Source organism: Chlorocebus sabaeus, chromosome 22 (genome assembly GCF_047675955.1).
Source record: "Chlorocebus sabaeus isolate Y175 chromosome 22, mChlSab1.0.hap1, whole genome shotgun sequence".
NCBI lineage: Eukaryota > Metazoa > Chordata > Mammalia > Primates > Cercopithecidae > Chlorocebus > Chlorocebus sabaeus.
The window spans coordinates 52247261-52267845 of record NC_132925.1 but is presented as its reverse complement, the minus strand read 5'-3'; the positions used below and the strand labels follow the sequence as shown (position 1 = coordinate 52267845).

At 40.2% G+C, this 20585-nt stretch overlaps 1 protein-coding gene across 7 annotated transcripts in view; it reads left to right on the top strand.

Annotated features, from left to right (window-relative positions):
- The first annotated feature begins 9343 nt into the window (after positions 1–9343).
- The window catches only part of PPARG (peroxisome proliferator activated receptor gamma), a 144651-nt gene continuing 133409 nt past the window's right edge, over positions 9344–20585 (top strand). For 2 of the 7 annotated variants that reach the window (XM_007985262.3, XM_007985259.3), the window contains exon 1: positions 9344–9490. The gene's annotated coding sequence lies outside the window, so the exon portion shown is untranslated. Of the gene's footprint in view, positions 9491–9860; positions 9880–10311; positions 10649–20585 lie in introns of those variants that run through there. The other 5 variants (XM_038003542.2, XM_073009838.1, XM_073009840.1 and 2 more) reach the window with 4 other exon arrangements.

Sequence of the window (20585 nt, the reverse complement as noted above, 5' to 3'; positions counted from 1 at the left end):
TGTTGCCCAGGTTGGAGTGCAGTGGCATGATCTCGGCTCACCATAACCTCTGCCTCCTGGGTTCAAGCGATTCTCCTGCCTCAGCCTCCTGAGTAGCTGGAATTAAAGGCATGTGCCAACTCACCCGGCTAAATTTTTTGTATTTTTAGTAGAGACGGGTTTCTCCATGTTGGTCAGGCTGGTCTCGAACTCCTGACCTTGAACACCTGAGGGCAGACCTCAGGTGATCTGCCCGCCTTGGCCTCCCAAAGTGCTGGGATTACAGGCGTGAGCCACCGCACCTGGCCTCTTTTTTTTTTTTTTTAAATTTTTATTTTTTCAGACGGAGTCTGTCTCTGTCATCCAGGCTGGAGGGCAGTGGCACAATCTCAGCTCACTGCAACCCCCGCCTTTCAGGTTCAAGCGATTCCTGTGCCTCAGCCTCACCCTCCAGAGTAGCTGGGACTACTGTACCTCAGCCTCCTGAGTAGCTGGGACTAAAAGTGCGCACCACCACGCACAGCTAATTTTTCTATTTTTAGTAAAGATGAGGTTTCACCATGTTGGCCAGGCTGGTCTCGAACTCCTGACCTCAAGTGATATGCCTGCCTCCGCCTCCCAAAGTGCTGGAATTTACAGATGTGAGCCACCATGCTCAGCCGAAAATACAACTTCTAATGGTGATTGAATTGATGACATCACCATTATTTCAATAATACAAATTTATTGAGAATTGTTTGCTAGGTGCTAGTCACTTGCCATGCGCTAGGTGCTAAGGTGACAATAGTGAATTTAAAAATCCCTGCCTTCTTGGAATTACCTTCTAGTGTGGGAAGGCAGACAATGTACACATAAAAGTTAAACAAATATATAATTTCAGGCAATGATAACTCATATGACAAAATATAAAGCTATTAAGAGTATGAAGAATGACAGTGATGGAAGACTCTTAGGGGGCAACATTTGAATTATTTCCTTAAGAGTAGGCTTGGGTTTACAAGCTAGTCACTCAGCAATCAATCATTCAACAAACATTGATTGTCCACTTATATGGTTTCAGGCACTGTAGTACAGTGAGTCCTGGGCATAAAAAGATTACTCAACCATGGCTTCTGCTGTCAGGGCATTTACATCTTAGTAAGGGAAGATAGACATTTCCACAGCAATCTATATAGACCAGTGCAGAAGCACAGAGGAACAAAGTGACTTCCCAGTAAAGTCTTCCGGAAGCTATTCCGAAGAGAGAAACGCAGCAGAGGTGGAAGATGAGGGCCACGTGTTGCTTCCCAATATATAAACAAACAAGGGGTCAAGGAAGGTGCAAGAAAGTGACTGCCCCCCAGGGATCTGCCAACCCAGGCCCCACCCAGTTATCCCAAAGCTTACGGGACCCAGCTCTGCTGTAATCTGTTCTTGGCACAGACACGCTTTGTGTTGTTTGTTTTTTTTCAGTAACTGAGACTACCCTATCTTTCCCCAGGTCTAGATTCCTTGATCATTTCTTAGCCTGAGCATGCTTATGTCCTTAGGTCCTCCGGAAGCTGTAGCGTGCACACAAGAGTCCTCTTAGCAATTAACACACTTTACAACTCAACCATGATAGACGTTAAGGGTTGAAAATATTTCAGTAGAGAAACTTTTCTGATAAATCCAAACTCTCCCAGAGCAAATTATTCTGACCAACGTTTAAACAGAAGACTTATAAAAACAACATTTAACAGAGTTTGAAGGTTTTATGATGAAATGCATTGTCTGGGATTTCCTCCAGAACTGTAGAGCAGGGAGGGATGTGGGTGAGGGTACAGATGAAACGAGATTGTCTAGGGTACGCCATCGGGTTAGGGTATGTCGGGGGTTCACTAGACTATTCTGCCTACTTTTATATAGTCTAGTGTTTTCCATAATAAAAAGTTTTCGGTTTTGTGTTTAGTTTTATAAGACAAAGCAGAATCTATAAATTCACACAAGTGTCCTGAGAAAACCATGTTCATGCAGAAATCTCAGGTTCACAGCTGTTTCAAAGTCTACCCACTAGACTCATGATTTTTTTCATATGCAAAAAAGAGAGTAGAATGTCCATGCAGACCGATAACTAAAGAGGAAACATATATTTTTAAAGATTTTAACATCCAAACTGTGTTTTAATATTAATGAGTGACTATTTCAGATTAGTGAGTGACTAGTAGTAAAAGTATTCTCAATGCTTTCATCCAGATGGTAAGTAACATTTATTGAGTTCCTACTGGGAGCCTGACTTGGTAATTCCTCCTGTTATCTCACTGATGAGATTAAGAGAATATATATGTGTATATTCTTTGCATTCTAATTGTGTGTGTGTATATATATGTATATTCCTATTTTAGAGACCCGGTCTCTAAAATATATATATACATACACACACATCTGTGAATACGTATAAATACATATAAAAATGTGTGTGTGTGTGTGTGTATATTTTAGAGACAGGGTCTTGCTCTGTCGCCCAGCCTGGAGTACAGTGGCACCATCACAGCTCACTGTAGCCTCAGAGTCCTGGTCTGAGAATATATTATATTGCCATTTTGCAGATGAGGAAACTAAGCCTCAGAGAGGTTGAATCTCCTGTTCAAAGTCACAACGAGCAGAAATAAAGGTCAAGGCTCTTTCCTTTACACCAGTACTTGATTAAAACAGAATTCTTTCTTCAGAAAGGAGAAGACAACTAGAAAGTAGGACTTGCCCCTCCAAGAAAATTATGAGTTCCCGTCGTCCTAACTTCTACTCAATTGGCTTCCTGCCTCTTGATACTTAGAGGATAACCTGATACCCAAAGTAGGTCCATTTTTAGGGGGAAAAGTGGAGAAAAATTGAGAAAGCAGGACAAATGGCTCTTTTTTTATTCCCTGAAAACCAAAATCACTTTTGAACGTTTCAAATGTGTCTTAAGCCATTAAAATCTTAAAATGTAAATAGTCTAACTCAAAACTGTTGAAATTACCAAGTGAAATCTCTCTGAAATTAAATGTCATTATTAATTTCATAGGCGTTTCCAAATTATAAAAAATAAAATAAAATGTTTTCAAAAATAGATGAGTAAAAAAAAAAAGGGTTATTTCATTCAGTGCTTTTAAGAGAGTGTTATTATATTTCTTTCCATTTTAAAAAATTACCTAGAGGAAAGCTCTAAGTTGGTGTATTAAGAGAAAAAATGACTAATTTGGCTATATTCTCCGTGGTTTTTTTTCTTTTTTTTTTTTTTCTTTTTTTCTTTTTTTTTTTTTTTTTGGTGTTATCTCACCTCTGTTGCCCAGGCTGGAGTGCAGTGGTATGATCTTGGCTCACTGCAATCTCTGCCTCCCAGGTTCAAGCGATTCTCCTGCCTCAGCCTCACAAATAGCTGGGATTACAGGTGCATGCCACCACGCCCAGCTAATTTTTGTATTTTCAGTAGAGAGGTGGGGTTTCACCATGTTGGCCAGGCTGTTCATGAACTCCTGACCTCAAGTGATCCGCCCACCTTGGCCTACCAAAGTGCTGGGATTACAGGCATGAGCCACTGCGCCTGGCCTCTCTGTGGGTTTTTTGAACCAATACATAGCTATATTATATTTTTGATTTGAATATAATCAAGATCAGTACTTTCACTAAAATATCCCAGAAATTATTATTTACTTATAGGTAACCATTCAAAATAGAAATAGAATGCTGAATGAAGCAGAGGGGTACAGTATATGAGAAGATAAGCAATTTTAAGTTAGAAGAAAAGGCTGTAAACCTGGCTTTGGTCCTTAAGAACTTGTAAGAGATGAGCAAGTTATTTTGTGAAGGGCAACATTGGAGGAGGCAGAACAAACAGAGGAGGAGAAAAGGACCTTAATAAAATTCAAAGTAAAATTGGGAGGTTGTGGGTAAAATTTCATAACTAGATGTAAAAATCACAAGTGGGAACATGTCAGAGTCATTCAAAAAGTAGATACATTTGTGGAAGTGTGTGTGTGTGCCTATGTGTATGTTTAACCTGCCTGGCATGTTGAACTGGTTATGATTTTTGAAATTTTAAATTAAGATCTTCTAAATCTCCTGGGAATTTATAATGCTTAAAGATTGATAAATGGTGTCTCAGATAAAGAGAAGGAGCAAATGTCAGTGCTACGATTATACACAGCTACTGTAAATGAGTGGCTTGATTGCTTGACTGCAAATACAGCACACTAATTTTCCTAAACTCAATCTGCAAAATGGTTACGTGTCACTATTCCCAATGCCCAGTTTTGCCGAACACTTGGATAATAAAGAAAAATTTTTGCTATGATTTTAAATTTTTCCCTTAAGAAGTGGCATAACACTACTATAAAGTATCTGAGGTCTGTCCAGTGAGACTAGTTTAAATATAGTTGGAGTAAAATGGAAATCAATTCAGTTATGATAAACTTCTATTTCTAGACTTGCACTCTCTTCTTAATATAATAAATACAGTATGCAATTCTAAACCTGGGAACAAAGTCCTCTTTATTGAAAGAAAAGTAAATATGTCTGCAAATCTCAAATGATATAAACAACTAAGCATTAATTGCAAAAAAAAATAAAAAAAAGGGTCCCACGGGACCAAACACCAATATTTGGAAGGAGTCTTCCGGTTTGGGAAAATTGAAACAGGCACAGTCTTTTGTCTCTAGGAATCCCATATGGATCGCACTGCCTGTGTGCAAAGTTGCAGGGTGGGGACCATGTGCTGTTTATCATTTTATTCCCGGCACTTAGCAGAGGGCCTGGCACAAAATAAGCACTCAATAAAATGCTTGTGGAAAGAAAGAATTCTACAGCTATAGTTTATACAGTGTTTTTCCAACTTTAAAAGATATGGCCCACAGTAAAAATCACATTTTATACCAACTCCTGGTACACTCAGATACACACACATGCATAACACAAAAGTTATGAAACAGCACTTTCTTTAATACATAGGTGTGTTCTGATTATTTCTGTCCTTTTTGCTTGACTAAAAAATACTGGTTATGACTGAATAAATAGATTTTATAACCTACTAATGGATCAAGATTTGCAATTTGAAAAACAGACATATTATTTCAGTTTACATTACTTAACTTCTTACATTTATATACTTCACTACCCATAGGTCTCCTTAAAAAAAAAATCACAAAATTTTTGATCCAGACGGAATTTAGAAAATATTCAGCTCAACTCTAAAGTTTTGCACCACTTATGAGTTCACTGTTGTGGGGTTCCCCTTAGTCACTGCTACTGAATTATGGGAATTTTCCCACCAAAAAACAGATTGGCCCCCATTTCACATCATATACAAAATTTAACTCAACATGAATTTAAAACCTAAAGGTAAGAACTAAACCTTTAAAACTCTTAAAATAAATATTAGGAGCAAATTTCATGACTTTGGGTTAGTCACCGATACGACACCAAAAGAAAAAACAGGTAAACTGGACTTCATCAAAATTAAAAACTCAAACGACAACATCAAGAAAGTAAAAAGAACCAAGCATGGTGGCATCTGCCTGTAATTCCAGCTATTCAGGAGGCTGAGGCAGGAAGATCACTTGAGCCCTAAAGTTTAAGACCAACCTAGGCAACATAGCGAGACCTCAGTTTTAAAAAAATAAATAAATAATTTTTTTAAAATGTAAAAAGACAACTTACAGCCTGGGAGAATATATTGGCAGATCATGTATCTGATTAGAGACTTGTATATAGAATATATAAATAAATAACCCTTACAACTCAACAATAGAAAGAAAAATAATCCAATTTAAAAACAGGGAAAGGATTTAAGTAGACTTTTCTTCAAAAAAGATAAATGGCCAATGAACACATGAAAAGACGCTCAACAGGATAGTCGCTAGGGCAATGCAAATCAAAACTATGAGATACCAGCTTGGGCAACATAGTGAGACTCCGTCTCTACAAAAGAATACAAAAATTAGGTGTGGTGGCACGCACTTGTAGTCCCAGCCACTTGGGAGGCTGAGGTGGGAGGATTGCTTTAGCCCAGGAATTCGAGGCTGCAGTGAACTGTGATTGCACCACTGCACTCCAGCCTGGGTGACAAAGCAATACCTTCTCTCAAAACAAACAAACAAAACCCCATGAGCTATCACTTCATACCCTTTAGGTTGGCTAAAATAAAAAAGACTATAGCAAGTGTTGGCAAGGATGTGGAAAAACTGGAATCCTGACACATTGCTGGTGGGACTGTAAAATGGTGTGGCCACTTTGGAAAACAGACTGGCAGTTCCTCAAAAACATCGAGTTACCTTGTGATCCTGCAGTTCTGTCCCTAGGTATATACTCACGAGAAATAAAAACATATGTCCACAAGTAACCTTGTACATGAATGCTCACAGCAGCATTATTCATAATAGCCCATAAAAATAGAAACAAGCTATATTCATCAATTCATGGGATGAATAAACAAAATGTGGTATATCTGTATAATGGAATATTGACCATAAAAAGGAATGAAATATTAATATGAGCTATAACATGGATGAGCCTCACAAATACTATGCTAAGTGAAAGAAAAAAGTCACAATGGACTTCATATGATATGATTCTATTTATATGAATTGTCCAGGATAGGTAAATCTATAGAGAAAGAATATCTCTACCTAGAGTTGGTGGAATGACTGTTAATGGAGAGGAGGTTCCTTTTTGGAGTGATAAAAATGTTCTAAGGGTAGATTTGGTGATGATGGCACAACTCTGTCAATAAGCTAAAACTCATTGAATTGTACGTTTTATTTATTTATTTATTTTTGAGATGGAGTCTTGCTCTGGTGCCCAGGTTGAAGTGCAGTGGCACAATCTTGGCTTGTAACCTCTGCCTCCCAGGTTCAAGCGATTCTACTGCCTCAGCCTCCCGAGTAACTGAGATTACAGGCGTGTGCCACTACGCCCGGCTAATTTTTACATTTCTTAGTAGAGAGGGAGTTTCACCATGTTGGCCAGGCTGGTCTTGAACTCCAGACCTCAAGTGATCCACCTGCCTTGGCCTCCCAAAGTGCTGGGATTATATGCGTGAGCCACCATACCCGGCCTGAATTGTACATTTTACTTGTATGGTATTTAAATTTTAGATTATGTTAATTATTCCTCAATAAAGCTGTAATTTTAAAAAGCAGGCTGGTACCCTACAACTTAAAGTATAATAATAATAAATAAATTAAAAAAAAAAAAGAAACAATAGAAAGAGAACAAAGAGAAGCAGAAGATGACGACTCATTGTTAATGGGGATGGTCTCCCAAAATTATGTGATTAAGGAAGTATCAACTGGGTGGATTAGGCAGAAGTAATAATTCCCTTCCCACTCTTCTATGTTAAGCATCATTCTAATTGATGGATTATTAATCACAAGTTAAATTTGAGAGAAAGGCAAGACAACATTTAGTAAAAAATAGATTGGTCTGTTCAGTGGTGCCAGAGAGAGAGAGATTTGCAAATTTTCGCACCATAGTGTTGTATCTAGAAATGAGTGCCTCCTTAAATTGTGTGCTATAGGTGGCTTACTTGCCTCACTCCAGTTCTGGTCTTGATCCCATGAAACTTGACAACTTGGGAGAAATGTCTATATAAGAAAGAGACAGACTAAATATTTCAAACTGCTTAGTCTGACTTCACATAGCCCTTTATGAATGGATATGAGTAGCCTCAACTTTTACAACTGCAATGTATGTATGTATCTTATTATGATTCTACCACATGAATGGGCCATTTGCTATCCCTTTTCTATAAATTTTTCTTTCTTGTCAAAAAGTAAAAATAAAAATAAAAATAAAAAAATAAAAATAAAAAAAATAAAAAGCAGGCTGGGCGCAGTGGCTGGTGCCTGTCATCCCAGCACTTTGGGAAGCTGAGGCAGAAGGATCACTTGAGCCCAGGAGTTTCAGACTAGTCTAGGCAACATATCAAGACACCGTCTCTATTAAAAATAAAAATTAAAAAAAATTAGCCAGGCGTGGTGGTGTGCACCTGTAGTCCCTGCTACTTGGAAGACTGGGGTGGGAGGATCCCTCGAGCCCGGGAAGTCGAGGCTTCAGTGAGCCGTGATTACGCCACGGCACTCCAGCCTGGGAGACACAGCAACACCCTGTCTCATAGAAAGAAGAAAGAAAGAAAAGAAAAAGAAAGGAAGAAAGACCAAAAAAAGCAGATTGGAACTCTGGAATGAACAAGAAGTAGGACGCACGCAGCACTTCCACCTGAGCGTAGACTGTGGATCCCCGTCAACCTAGCTACCTAAATCACAGGCTAAGAACTGGTCTTTCAGTGGTCAGTCCCTGTAAGATCTGTGGCTCGCAGCTTCTTATCTTAGGGGCTGTGGAGGAAGGACATGAGTCTGTTGATTTAATTTCTGAATCTTTTCCCTTGTGATACCCATCCTTACAAAACTTTGCTCCAACCACAAACGAGGACCTTCTGTACCACAGAAGGTGTGTAACCACAATGAAGCTAGAAAGAAATGGAGAGTACCCCAGCACATAGTCCATAAGCTTCCTGAAGTGGGGGGCCTCAGGCATCGCTGCCTCCCCAAAGAGGGTCAGTCCCAGAACAGTATGCTCCAGAAATACGACTGGAAAAAGGGAAAGAGGAGCCTCAAGTCCAGCAGACCAGTGGCTTTCTGAACACGCACCTGCTAACCCACTTTGGATAGGTCATGATGGAGAGTGTGGCAGGAAAAGAAACGGTCACTATCTACCCAACACATGAGAAACTGTTTCTTATGTCTCATGTCCCGACTCGGTCCCACCCATGTTTTCTGAGTCCCTCAGTGTCAGAAACACTGCTAAGAAATTTAAGAAATTCTGTTAATGAGTTTAAGAAATGTTTTTAATGATTAAAACTCAGTGACTTGTGAAGAACCATGTAACTTACAAATGCAAGGAACTCTGAAAGTGTGCAGTACCACCGGGTCAGAAGAGAAAACCGAGGGACCCGAAATATGCTTTAATTAAATTTTCTTTAAAAATGTCACTGGAAATAACATCTTGGGAAGACAGCCTGGCTGACCGCCGTGTGAAGGGCAAGCCACTCTGGCCGAGAGGAAGCCCCACACCTAGGCTCTCCCCAAACCGGCCCCTGCCGGGGCATCCCCCTAAGCTTCGGGTCCCTCCTCGGAAATGGGACCCTCTCTGGGCCGCCTCCCAGCGGTGGTAGCGGGAGCAAACGACACCAGGTAGCTGGCGCCGCGCACAGAGTGGACGCGGGAAAACCGGTGGCTCCCGCCGCGGGCCCTACTGTGCGCGGGCGGCGGCCGAGCCGGGGCCGCTCCCTCCCTGCCGCGCGCCGCCGCCGCCGCCCCCGCTCCCACCCCCATCCCCACCCCCAGCCGGCGCCCGCGCCCGCCCCCGCGCCGGGCCCGGCTCGGCCCGGCCCGGCTCCGCCGCGGGCAGGCGGGGCCCACCGCACTCGGAGCCCGAGCCCGAGCCGCAGCCGCCGCCTGGGGCGCTCGGGTCGGCCTCGGGGACACCGGACAGGGGCGCCACGCCGCCGCGGCCGCAGGTCAGAGTCCGGGTGCCCGCGGCGCTCGGGACCCGGCTGCTGGCGGGGCGGGGAGCGCTCAGGGAGGGGGCGCGCGGAGGGCCGGGACCGAGAGTCTGGGGCCCGCGTCAGAGGGAACGGGAACTGACGGGGTCCCAGACGGATGGGGAGAAGGGGGTCTTGGCTGAGGGATCCGGGGCTGAGGCAGGGTCATGGTCCAGGAGGACCCGGACTGACGGGTCGCGGGCGGGCGGGTCACGGGTGACCGGGTGAAGGGGTCCTGGGCTGAGGGCACCCGGGCTGTGGGTCGCGTCTACCAGAGCGCGCACTAGGGGCGGAGGGTGCGGGCAGCGCGAGAGGCGCGGGGATAGAGAGCCGCGGCCGGTGTTGACTTGAGTGGACGCGAGCCGGTGAGTCCCGGCTTCCAGGACAGCCCCCCTCGGGAGAGCGCCGGGTGGGCGCGGAGCTGGAGACACGGAGACCTCCGCGTTCCCGGCGGAGGTGCGCAGGCGGCGGGGGCCGCTCTGGGGGAACTTTGGAGCAGGGTGTCTGCACCCGGGGAAGCGAAGATCCTCGTGCGTGCGTCCGTCTTGAGGCCGCGCTGCACCCCTGCTGAGGAAGAGGGGACGTCCCGTTCGCTCTCCAGAGCCCAGGGGCGACCGCCGCGCGGGGACCGCGGGACCGTTCAGCGAGGGGAGCGCTTGGGGCTGGCCAGGCCCCGTGCCCGGACGCGTTGTTCTGGCCCTGCGCCCGGCGGAGGGACTGGGGACGGGGACTGGGTTCCTCGTGCCTCGGCGGATGGAGCGCGCAGCCTGGAGCGCGCAGCCTGGAGCCCCAGCCGCACCGCGGGGGGCTGGAAAGGCGAAGTCGCTGCGTTGTGGGCTCCTGCACGTGCCAGGCGCTGACCACTCCTCTTGGGAGCCTAACTGAGTGGGGTAGAGGCAGCAGAAGTTAACAGAAATCTCAGGTCCCTCGTTGTTGGTAGAAGGTGGGTGTGTAGTCGTGGTACTTTACGCCTCGGTGTTTAGGGAGGAGCCTAAGGTAAGGAGTCAGAAACGGGGAGTAACCGAGCTGCTGCGGCTTTTATATAAGGTCAGTGGTAGGTAAGGAAGGGGCCTTTACCTCTGCTGGTGACAAGAAGTCTGCATTTCTGCATTCTGCTTAATTCCCTTTCCTTAGGTGAGTTGGCTCACTCTCGTTGCATTTTGTTGGAATGTGTTGGTGATAGGTCCGAAATTTGCAAAGTTATAGTATCCTTATGTCATTATTATTATTATTATTTTGCAGTGCTCTTGTTTTATAAGAATCCAAGTCACTTGGGTCTTAGGCTAACGGTTGTAAAAATAGTATCATTGTTATAAAAGATACCCAGTTAAAAATAGTCGTCTGTCATCAAGAAACTAGAGTTTTTCTTCTTTTCCTTGCAAGATTAGGGACAAAATGTAAAGTTTTTTTGTGTACATTATCATTTGGATATAAAACCAGACAAAATGATAAACTGAGTTGTATAATACCTATTCCTGGGAAAAACTCTGATTTTGAAGTACATTATTTTATCCCCAACTGTTTCTGTCATTCGTGAGACAAATAGTTCACTGGAGTTATTAAGAGAACAATCAATAAATCACGCTTTAAAAGGACCTGGGCAAATCTTCGACAGGTTTCGGATATTTTATGGCAGGCTTTCTGTCTGTAGCTAAGTGATTGATTGCTGACTGAGAACAGAACCAACTGATGGTGCTAGGTGATTTAGAAAACCTTTCTGGTACAGGGACTGGCATGGACATTCACTGTGGCTTTTCTCTTAAAGAAATACCTTCCACTCTTAGGGAAGTTTGACAGAAAACACTCATAGATGCTACCAGTTAGCATTTGGAGTAATATATCAAAACATTCTGTTCAAGTTTTAAGGTAATTTTTCTGAAGTATATTTTCAGTCAGATTCACTTTGGAATCAAATACAGTACCATAATATTCACTTTAATATACTAAACTTTAAAGGTAATGTTTCAGCCAAAAAGTGAAGTGTTACAAAACTATCCATTTTTTCTTCTGTGTACTTCACGTAATTTTTCTCCCCGATTTAAATTATATGATATTTGATAGTTAACTTGCTAATAATTATGTCTTAAATTAAAAGATCTTTGAATCAACTGGTGGCCATCTCAATCTTTTAAAACTCACTTAAAAGAAAAAAGAAACACTAATGATTTTTTTTAAAAAAAATCAAAAACTTTTTTGATATTTACAAGTTTGTTTCCAGTTTTTAAACAATAACTGCGGTAAAACCATGGCATCAGTGAGGTATAAAGTTTTGTAGAATCCCAGGCTTTTTAGATGTTGTTTTCATATTAAAAAGAATATAATTTCTTTTTAAAATTAAAACTAAAATGTCCACCGGCATCATATTTTTTATTGAACTTAGGTGCTTTGAAAATCTTTTTGCGATTGCTATTTTTAATGATAAAATATAATATTTTCTTTGAAGCACTAGTTTCCTAAATGTTCATTTTTCATGTTTGAGAACTAGTTTTTTAAAAATTCTAGATTATGCTTTAAAAAATTGCAATATTTCTAAATTCCTATGACATTTAAAATGTATACAAGAGAAAAGGTGTGACATGAGGAATATGAATTAGAAATGGATTACTGATGGTCATAGCGAATTGTTTTTAATCAGTGTTATATAAATATAAACAAATACTTATTTTCCTTCTTCTGAAATTGTCTGACAATAAGGATGTTTGCCACTAACCTTAATTATCAAGATAATCATATGCATGAAAGCTGTGTAAAAGGCACAACCGTGGAACATATACAAGTATTAATAATACATTTCATTTAGTTTTCAGATTGTAAAATTGTTACTAATAACGAGGCTTTCATGAAGTAGGAAAATATGTTAAAATGATATTTTCTGAACGTTTCACACATTCTGGCCCACACTTTCACTTCTTTCTTAGCATCTATATATTCCCAATGCATAGGACAGAGTCGGTCATTCTAATTGTGGGTGTCTTTCTGTTGGATTCATTGTCACTTGAACTTAGAAATACAATATGTCATTAGGTGTGGCAAATGTACTGGAAGAAGTTTTTGGTCTCATAGGATTCCACTAAATAAATATTAGCTGTAGAGGATTTTTAAAAACTCACTAATAGAGAAAACTTGGTGAAGTCACTAGTCTGTAAGCGTAAACATATGCGCCCCCCACAACTGAATTTCTAACTTGCTTATTTTTCCTGGTAGATCTCCACTTTGTTTACTCTCTCTCTTAACATCCAAAAGCAACAAAAAGCGCAGTGATTTTACTTGCTTACAAAGGTCCTTTGAAATGGATCTAATTTGACTCCACAAAAGAATAGTAAGAGTTGTGAACAACCATCTTGCAAGTGTAGATATCTCTAGTGTATCAACTTGAGTTAGTTTCATAGTGTTCTAGATCAAAAATTTAGATTTAAGATTATTTGAAATCTTCTTGGAAGTTCTTACCGTTTGCGTTTTCTCACAATACACAGGTAGATTAGGAGGAGTTATACAGTATATGTTTTAAAACTGTTATTAATGCACTTCAAGTAGGTTCTTTGAAGAAAATCTATTCAAATACAATAGGCCATGTTTTTGGGAAAACTTTTGTAGATGTTTAGATAATATCTGTCACCAATAATAGTATATGCTTAAATTATTTTGTAAAAACAGACTTACATATTTTAAATATTTCTCTTCAACAATAAGTACACATCAATATTTTAATACCGATAATTTAATTCAGAGTATGACTGTTTACATTTTCAGCTGTTTCAATTATTATAGCTTAGGCAAGTCCTTTATCCTTTCTAACTCAATTTCGTCATCTTTGAAACAGGGAAAGTGTTGCAGTTTTTATTGCTTGCTTTTTTGCTATGATTTTAAGGCTTTATGAGCAAACCCATGTATCTTAAATGATATGACCATGACCCTGAATTGAATTGAGCTGATATTCTGAAGAGAACCTTCATGAATATCTATGTCATAGCTAACTCTTTTACCAATGTTAATAGTTTACTCTAGTTCAAACCTCAATAACTTTGAGATTATTAAGATAGAAGATCATGCTTCTCATGTGGTGATCAATTTATAAACCATTTCTGGGAATATTTTATTATCATTCAATTTAAAATTGTACTTTCCATTCCCTGATGACTTTGGACAAAAATCAGCATAGTAATTATTTTTATTCCAGCTTTGCGAGTCCTGTGTAGACCCTTTTATGTTAACATTGTACATCTGATGCATCTAGAAGGCACAGATTGTGTGCTTTTATTTGATAAAGTTCTAGTCTTTGCATATTTTTATGGCACACCATGTGAATTCTTAACGTATATTCCCCAGGGACAAGTTCATTTTGTAATGAGGCCTAGGATCCATCAAATCAGAAGACAGTTTAGTGTCAAAACTTAAAAGACTAAGTAGTGACTTGTGCTTGTCATTAAAATGGGCCTCTTTCAACAAGCACTCACCAAAAAATCGTGTTTCAGTGGCTTGAAAGGTTCAGATGTCTCCTAATAACCCACCTATTTGCTAGTAGGGAGTAAGTGGAAAAACTTATAATTAGTTGTGCACCATCCAAATAATAAATTTTAAATTCTTCATGTGAATTTTTGATATATATTGTTGTGAAGTGTCTTCTACTTAAGAAAGTAAGGGATTTGGACTGAATATGCCAAACAGGAGGCCTCTGCAAGCAGTGTCTCGGTGGTGGGAAGATACTGGTAACAGCACACAGGGTGATGCAGTGAAGAGGCTTGTGTGCATGGGACCAGGGACTGAGGATTGTTGGAGAGGACTTCTCCCACCCTCTCTGGACCCCGAACTGCACAGTGAACTGTCAAGCCGCTCTGCCTGCTGCAGTGTGAAGCTACAAAGCCCAAGTAGGGACTTCACTAAAAGGATGCGGAGGCGAAGGCAAAGAAAGGCTCAAACTGGTGTGTGTAGGTGGGCCGAGTGTCCCTGTGGGGCAGTGGGGAGCCGTGTCGTCTTCCAGTGCCTTAATCCTACAGTGTAGGCTTTCTCAGAGTCATTGCCATACCTCCAACTGTTCCAGTGGCCGGGCTGTTCTCAACTTGAAAATGTTTTGTGGGACAGTGCCATGATTTTTTTTTCCTACTGCGATTTTTTAGATATAAAGGAATTGAATCCATTAAGTGGAGATTTTAAACCTTCCAGTCGGGATTTAAATTAGATCGTGGAAGTTCAGTTCAGTTGGATTCAATATCTGTTTAGGAAGCATTTTTATTCCACTTCATTGATTTTAGAAAATAAATTCATTGCTTGGTTTTAACTATGTCACTCTTTTAAAAAAAACACCACTTTAATTTGTAGACTCATCTGAGAGGATTATAATGCGTGGATAAGACATATTGAGACAGATTATCTGACCTTCTGAGAAGAGTTCAGATTAGCGTAAACGTGGGGTGAGAAGTCCTTCACAGTTTGCCACAGATAAGGAGAAGGTAGATATGAGGGAGGCAGAGAAATAGGGAAATACCCTGAGTAGGAATGTACCAGATCTGTGTATGCTCAACTCCCACAATCAGCAGGTTGCATGATTACTGTGTATAGTCTTAAAATACAAGTTTGATTTCTAAGAATTTACCCTGCTTCTTGGTGACATCATAGGACATCTCAGTTTGCCACTTAGCACTGTTATTCTCTCTAGCTCTATACTAAAGAAGATAATTTGGGAAAGGGAATGGAAAGAGGTTACTTTTTCATCCTATATGTTTAAGGAGTAAGTCTCCCTTTATATCAAGGGCAGTGGAGAAACTTAACTGTCAAACTGTTCGAGTGCAAAGATGAAGTTCCAAAAGGAACTTCCTAACCTTGACCACACCCCTCTGGCTGTCATTCACCCCTTAAAATGTCTTTGAATTTGAATGGCTTTGAATTCAAGTTTAAAATGTTTTTGAAGTTGAAAGTTTTGGGTCTACTTTTAAAATGCCAAAGTTCCTAGTGGGGTTAGTTCACTAAACCACTATCAGCAAAAATGTGAAAGGCTAGTTGCTTGTTTCCTTGCTACCTGAAAACAAGGCCTTTAAGGAGTAGAAAACAGATTTGGAGTTTGAAAGAGGGATTTAGGAGAGGGAAAAATAAAGTTAATGCATGTCCCAGTTTCCTCATAAGCCAGACATGGTGAAACAAAATAGGAAAATAACCATTTGGAATAGCAGTGATAGAAAAAGATATATTTACCTATCATTTTTTTTCTCTGAGTCAAGACAAGTCACAGATCTTCCTTGAACCATTTTTGACCTCAAAACAGTTATTCTGAAACATCAGTTAACCTAAGAAATGTTATCACAGTTCAAGTTATGAGCTAGTATTATCTTAATGTAATTAAATATCTGAATATTATCACTTCATTATATCTTGTATTTCCTCTGTGATGTTAGACAAATTATGTGGTCTCTTCATGAGTCAACTCTTACAGGCTTTAAAAGTGGCTTCCTAATAGATTGAAATGAGAGGAACTTTTCAATCACTTCAGAAAATAATATGCCAAAGTAGTATAAATAATGCTTAATCCTTTGGCAGATCCACAGATCATAAAATATCATACATGCGCCAGTCGCAGTGGCTCACAGCTGTAATCCCAGCACTTTGGGAGGCAGAGGCAGGTGGATCACCTGAGGTCAGGAGTTCGAGACCAACCTAACCAACATGGAGAAACCCCGCCTCTACTAAAAATACAAATGAGCTGGGCATGGTGGCACATGCCTTTAATCTCAGCTACTTAGGAGGCTGAGGCAGGAGAATCGCTTGAACCCAGGAGGTGGAGGTTGCAGTGAGCGGAAATCACGCCATTGCACTCCAGCCTGGGCAACAAGAGTGAAACTCTGTCTCAAAAAAATAATAATTATATATAGTTAATTTTATTTTTGCTGAAAATAGTATGGCAAGCCAGTGCATCTCTGTTAGAAACTGAAACTTATTAGCCACCTCAAAAGCAAGGTCATAATTCTGTGAATCAGCTAATAGGTGGTATTTAGCAGTTAGGTATGGTCTACCCTCGTGCCTCATGACTAATCACATTGCTTACTCGTCATGCATTTTTTACAAAGTCTTGCTAAAGTCTGTGAATCTAAAACAGAGAATCCCAAAGTGTTCCTCACTAAATGTTATTCTTTTCCATCAGTTGATAATTACCTATGTAAACAAGCTTTTGACTGCATCTAGAAAAGCACCTATATAAATTCTTTCTTCTGTTTTATATGGTGGATAAAGTTTATAAGGGAAAACAAACATAAGAATGATGTCAATATAAATGAAGTAGAAACTTCAAAAATCATTTGCATATGTCAAGTATAACCCAGAAGAGTGAAGAAAATACCCAGGCATTTGGCAATGTAGGATTGCTACATGTTTTCCTAAAGAATTTGGAACTGATTAGAAGCATCCTGATTTTATTTAAAAGCAATATAATGTATTTTTACACTTTTTTTTCAAGAAGGTTCAAAAAACTTTTTTTTTTTTTTTTTTTTTTTTTTTTTTGAGATGGAGTTTCGCTCTTCTTGCCCAGGCTGGAGTACAGTGGTGCCATCTTGACTCACTGCAACCTCCGCCTCCCAGGTTCAAGCGATTCTTCTGCCTCAGCCTCCCAAGTAGCTGGGATTACAGGAGCCCACCACCATGCCTGGCTAATTTTTTGTATTTTTATTAGAGACGGGGTTTCACCATGTTGGCCAGGCTGGTCTCGAACTCCTGACCTCAGGGGAACCACCTGCCTCGGCCTCCTAAAGTGCTGGGATTACAGGCATGAGCCACTGTGCCAGGCGAAGAAGGCTAATATTGGGTGACTTTTAGGACTAGAGCAGTTCGATGTCTGCAAAAATCTGGATACAGTTTCTTGAAGACAGGTACTGACTGGATTCTATTCCAGTGTATAGCACAATGCTTAGTAGGCACTTAAATGTTCTATAAAGAAGAAAGAGCTGGTCGTGGTGGTGCACACCTGTAATCCCAGCACTTTGGAAGGCTGAGGCAGGCAGATCACTTGAGGCCAGGAGTTTGAGACCAACCTGGCCAACATGGCAGAACCCCGTCTCTACCATAAATACAAAAATTAGCTGGGCACACGCCTGTAATCCCAGCTACTCGGGTGACTGAGACAGGAGAATCGCTTGAACCCGGTAGGTGGAGTTTGCAGTGAGTTGAGAAGATTGTGCCATTGCACTCTAGCCTGGATGACAGAGCAAGACTTTGTCTCAAAAAAAAAAAAAAAAAAAAAAAAAAAAAAGAATGAAGATTTAGTCTAAGACGATGGTTCTTCAAATGTGGTCCTGGGATTGTGAGCATCCTCTGGCAGCTTGTTAGAAATGCAATTTCTTGGACCCCATCCCAGACCTGGGGTGGGCCTAGCAATCTGTGTTTTAGGGACTCTGCTTTATATGCTCTTTGGGAACTCTTGGTCCAAGATGATTCTTGCACCCCACCTGATAGTGTGGGGCCCATTTGTGTTAGCCCATGCTTTGGATGATTTCTAGTAGGCCTTACCCTTGCTTATGGTTAAGTCCTTTGCCCTGTCGCTCTCCATTCATAGGATCTCTTGGAACCATCCTATAAAACTACCCGCACTGGCTTATCATTTATTACTTAGAAAAGCTCAGTGGTGTTGTCAATAAGCTTTTGTCAAGAGGCGAGCCGGCTCACTAATTAGACCTTGCAACACTGGTTCTTTTTAGCTTAGCATGGCTGCTTAGGAATCCTGAGTCTCCGCGTCAAAGACTACAGCTTCAAAGACTGGATTTTATGAAATCACAGAGGATGATCGGCCCTAGAGGACTGGTTCATGTTAAACAGATTTACGAGATATAGATTTGTAAACCTCAATTACAGTTTAATAATAGTAGAAAATATTCCCTTCCTAGTGATTGTTGATAATAGTTTTTTTTTTAATTTTAAAATTCTGTAATTTCAAGGATTAAAGAGATTTATACTCATATATATCTGATGTCACTAAGATTAGTTCAGGCCACTTAGAAAGCATTGGGCAATGTTTTGTAACTTTTGGGACTTTTCCCAAAGGGCTGGAGGATATAGGAAAAGCCATATACACAAAGAGTTTCATAAAAGCATTGTTATAAGAACCCATATTTGGAAGTAACTTAAATATCCAACAGTAGGGAAATAGTTAAGTAAATTATGGTATAATCAATAGGTAAAATATTATACAATTATAATGACAATTTAGAAACTACTCACAACTCTGAAAAATATTTAAAAAGTAGAAAAAAAAGAGTATGTGAACTATTGATTGGAACCTTACAAAAATGTATGTATATGAAAAAGTCTGGAAGAGAATATACAAAAGTGATAATAGTTATATTAAAGTAGTGAGATATGGAGGGCTTTCTGTTTGTTTTTATATTTTTCTATCTTTCCCAAAGTTTATTCAGTAATATAAATTACTTCTATAATTAAAAGCATACATTTATAGATTTTTTTTCTTTTTGGTGTGTCTGTGCTTCTGATCAATAAAGATCAAGGCAATACATGATTTTTTCCTATTATACCCAAAATTTATTTTATATTAAATTTTATTTCACATATTGGACTTCCCTGTACATTTTACTTGCCTAGTCTCCATTTGGCATGGGGAAAGAAACCCATCACTTTTATGGCCTCTTAATGTTCTCAGCCATACGTAAGGTTTAATTTGGTTGATTTGTTTGGGTCCATGATCTACTTGATCTTTAGCATATGCTGGCAAATAGAGCTTTTAAAAAATAGTTTCCAGAGTGACTTTCTTTTAAAGCCCTTCTCTCTTGATTTTTTTTTCTAATTTTTTTCTATTAAGTTCCTTTTTTTTCTAAAATTGAATGACCTCATGATAGAGTTATCCAGTTTTCCAGCTCCTGACAGAATGTTGCACTTATTATAAATAGCAGCTGATGCAGATGCACGCAAAGGTAAACTGTTACAAATGGTCATTATGAGCCCTTGATATAATTTGTGATAATAATTTTAAAAATAAAAAGAAATGTAAAATTGCAAGCGAGTAGAGGTTTCCTAAAATCGGTGTGAACATTGTGAAAGTTATATATATGTATAGACACACACACACACACATACACACACACAGAGTAATAGCCTTTGAATGAATTCTTTTTTCATCTTTTCTGTTGCATTGTCCTAGAAATCCCAAAGGAGAAAGTTAAGTGGTTTTGCCTTTTACAGAGGTTACAGATTACATTTTTCTTGTCACTTTCTTTGGGACTTCTTTTGTGAAACTTGTGGCATGTCCTAGAATAATCTTTATCTTAAAGTTTTAAAAGCTTTTTAGAAATTTCATATCAGTGTTATAAATATTTATTCTGTATGCCTCCCTAGTTTGGGATGATTTCATCCTTAATGATAAGCCAAGACAAACTTCAGCTAACAATATTTAGTTTATAGATCTTAGAATGTGTTTATGGGTAAAATAAACTCGATGTGATGATACCTTAGAGAATAGATCTACTGAGACTGATGCTTTTTATTTTTGTATTTTATTGATTGATTGATTGATCGATTGATGGATTGAGACAGGGTCTCACTCTGTCACCCAGGCTGGAATGCAGTGGTGCCATCATGGATCACTGCAGGCTCAACTTCCTGGGCTTAAGTGAGCCTCCCACCTCAGCCTCCCAAGTAGCTGGGACTACAGGTGTGAGCCACTACACCCAGCTAATTTTTATATTTTTTGTAGAAACAGGGGTTTGCCATATTGCCAGGCTGGTCTTGAACTCATAGGCCCAAGCAGTCCTCTGGCCTCTGCCTCCCAAAGTGCTGGGATTATAGGCGTGAGCCACGCGCCCAGCCTGAAGCTTTTTTTAAATGTAGATTTATTCGACAAATGTCTATTGAGTCCCTACTTTGTGCCAAGAGCTGTTTCAGATAAGGAGGATAAAGCATGAACAGACAGACAAATTCCATTCCTCCTTGAGTTTACGATTATTGTTATCTAGATTTAATGAGAACATTTTCAGTGGGAATGACAGTGACTAAGAGTGGGTGAATGGGCCTGTGCCTTGTAACTAGATGGCATTGCTAGGCACTATGAATTCAGGTGGCTCTCTCTGAGTTTAGTGTAGGGTAT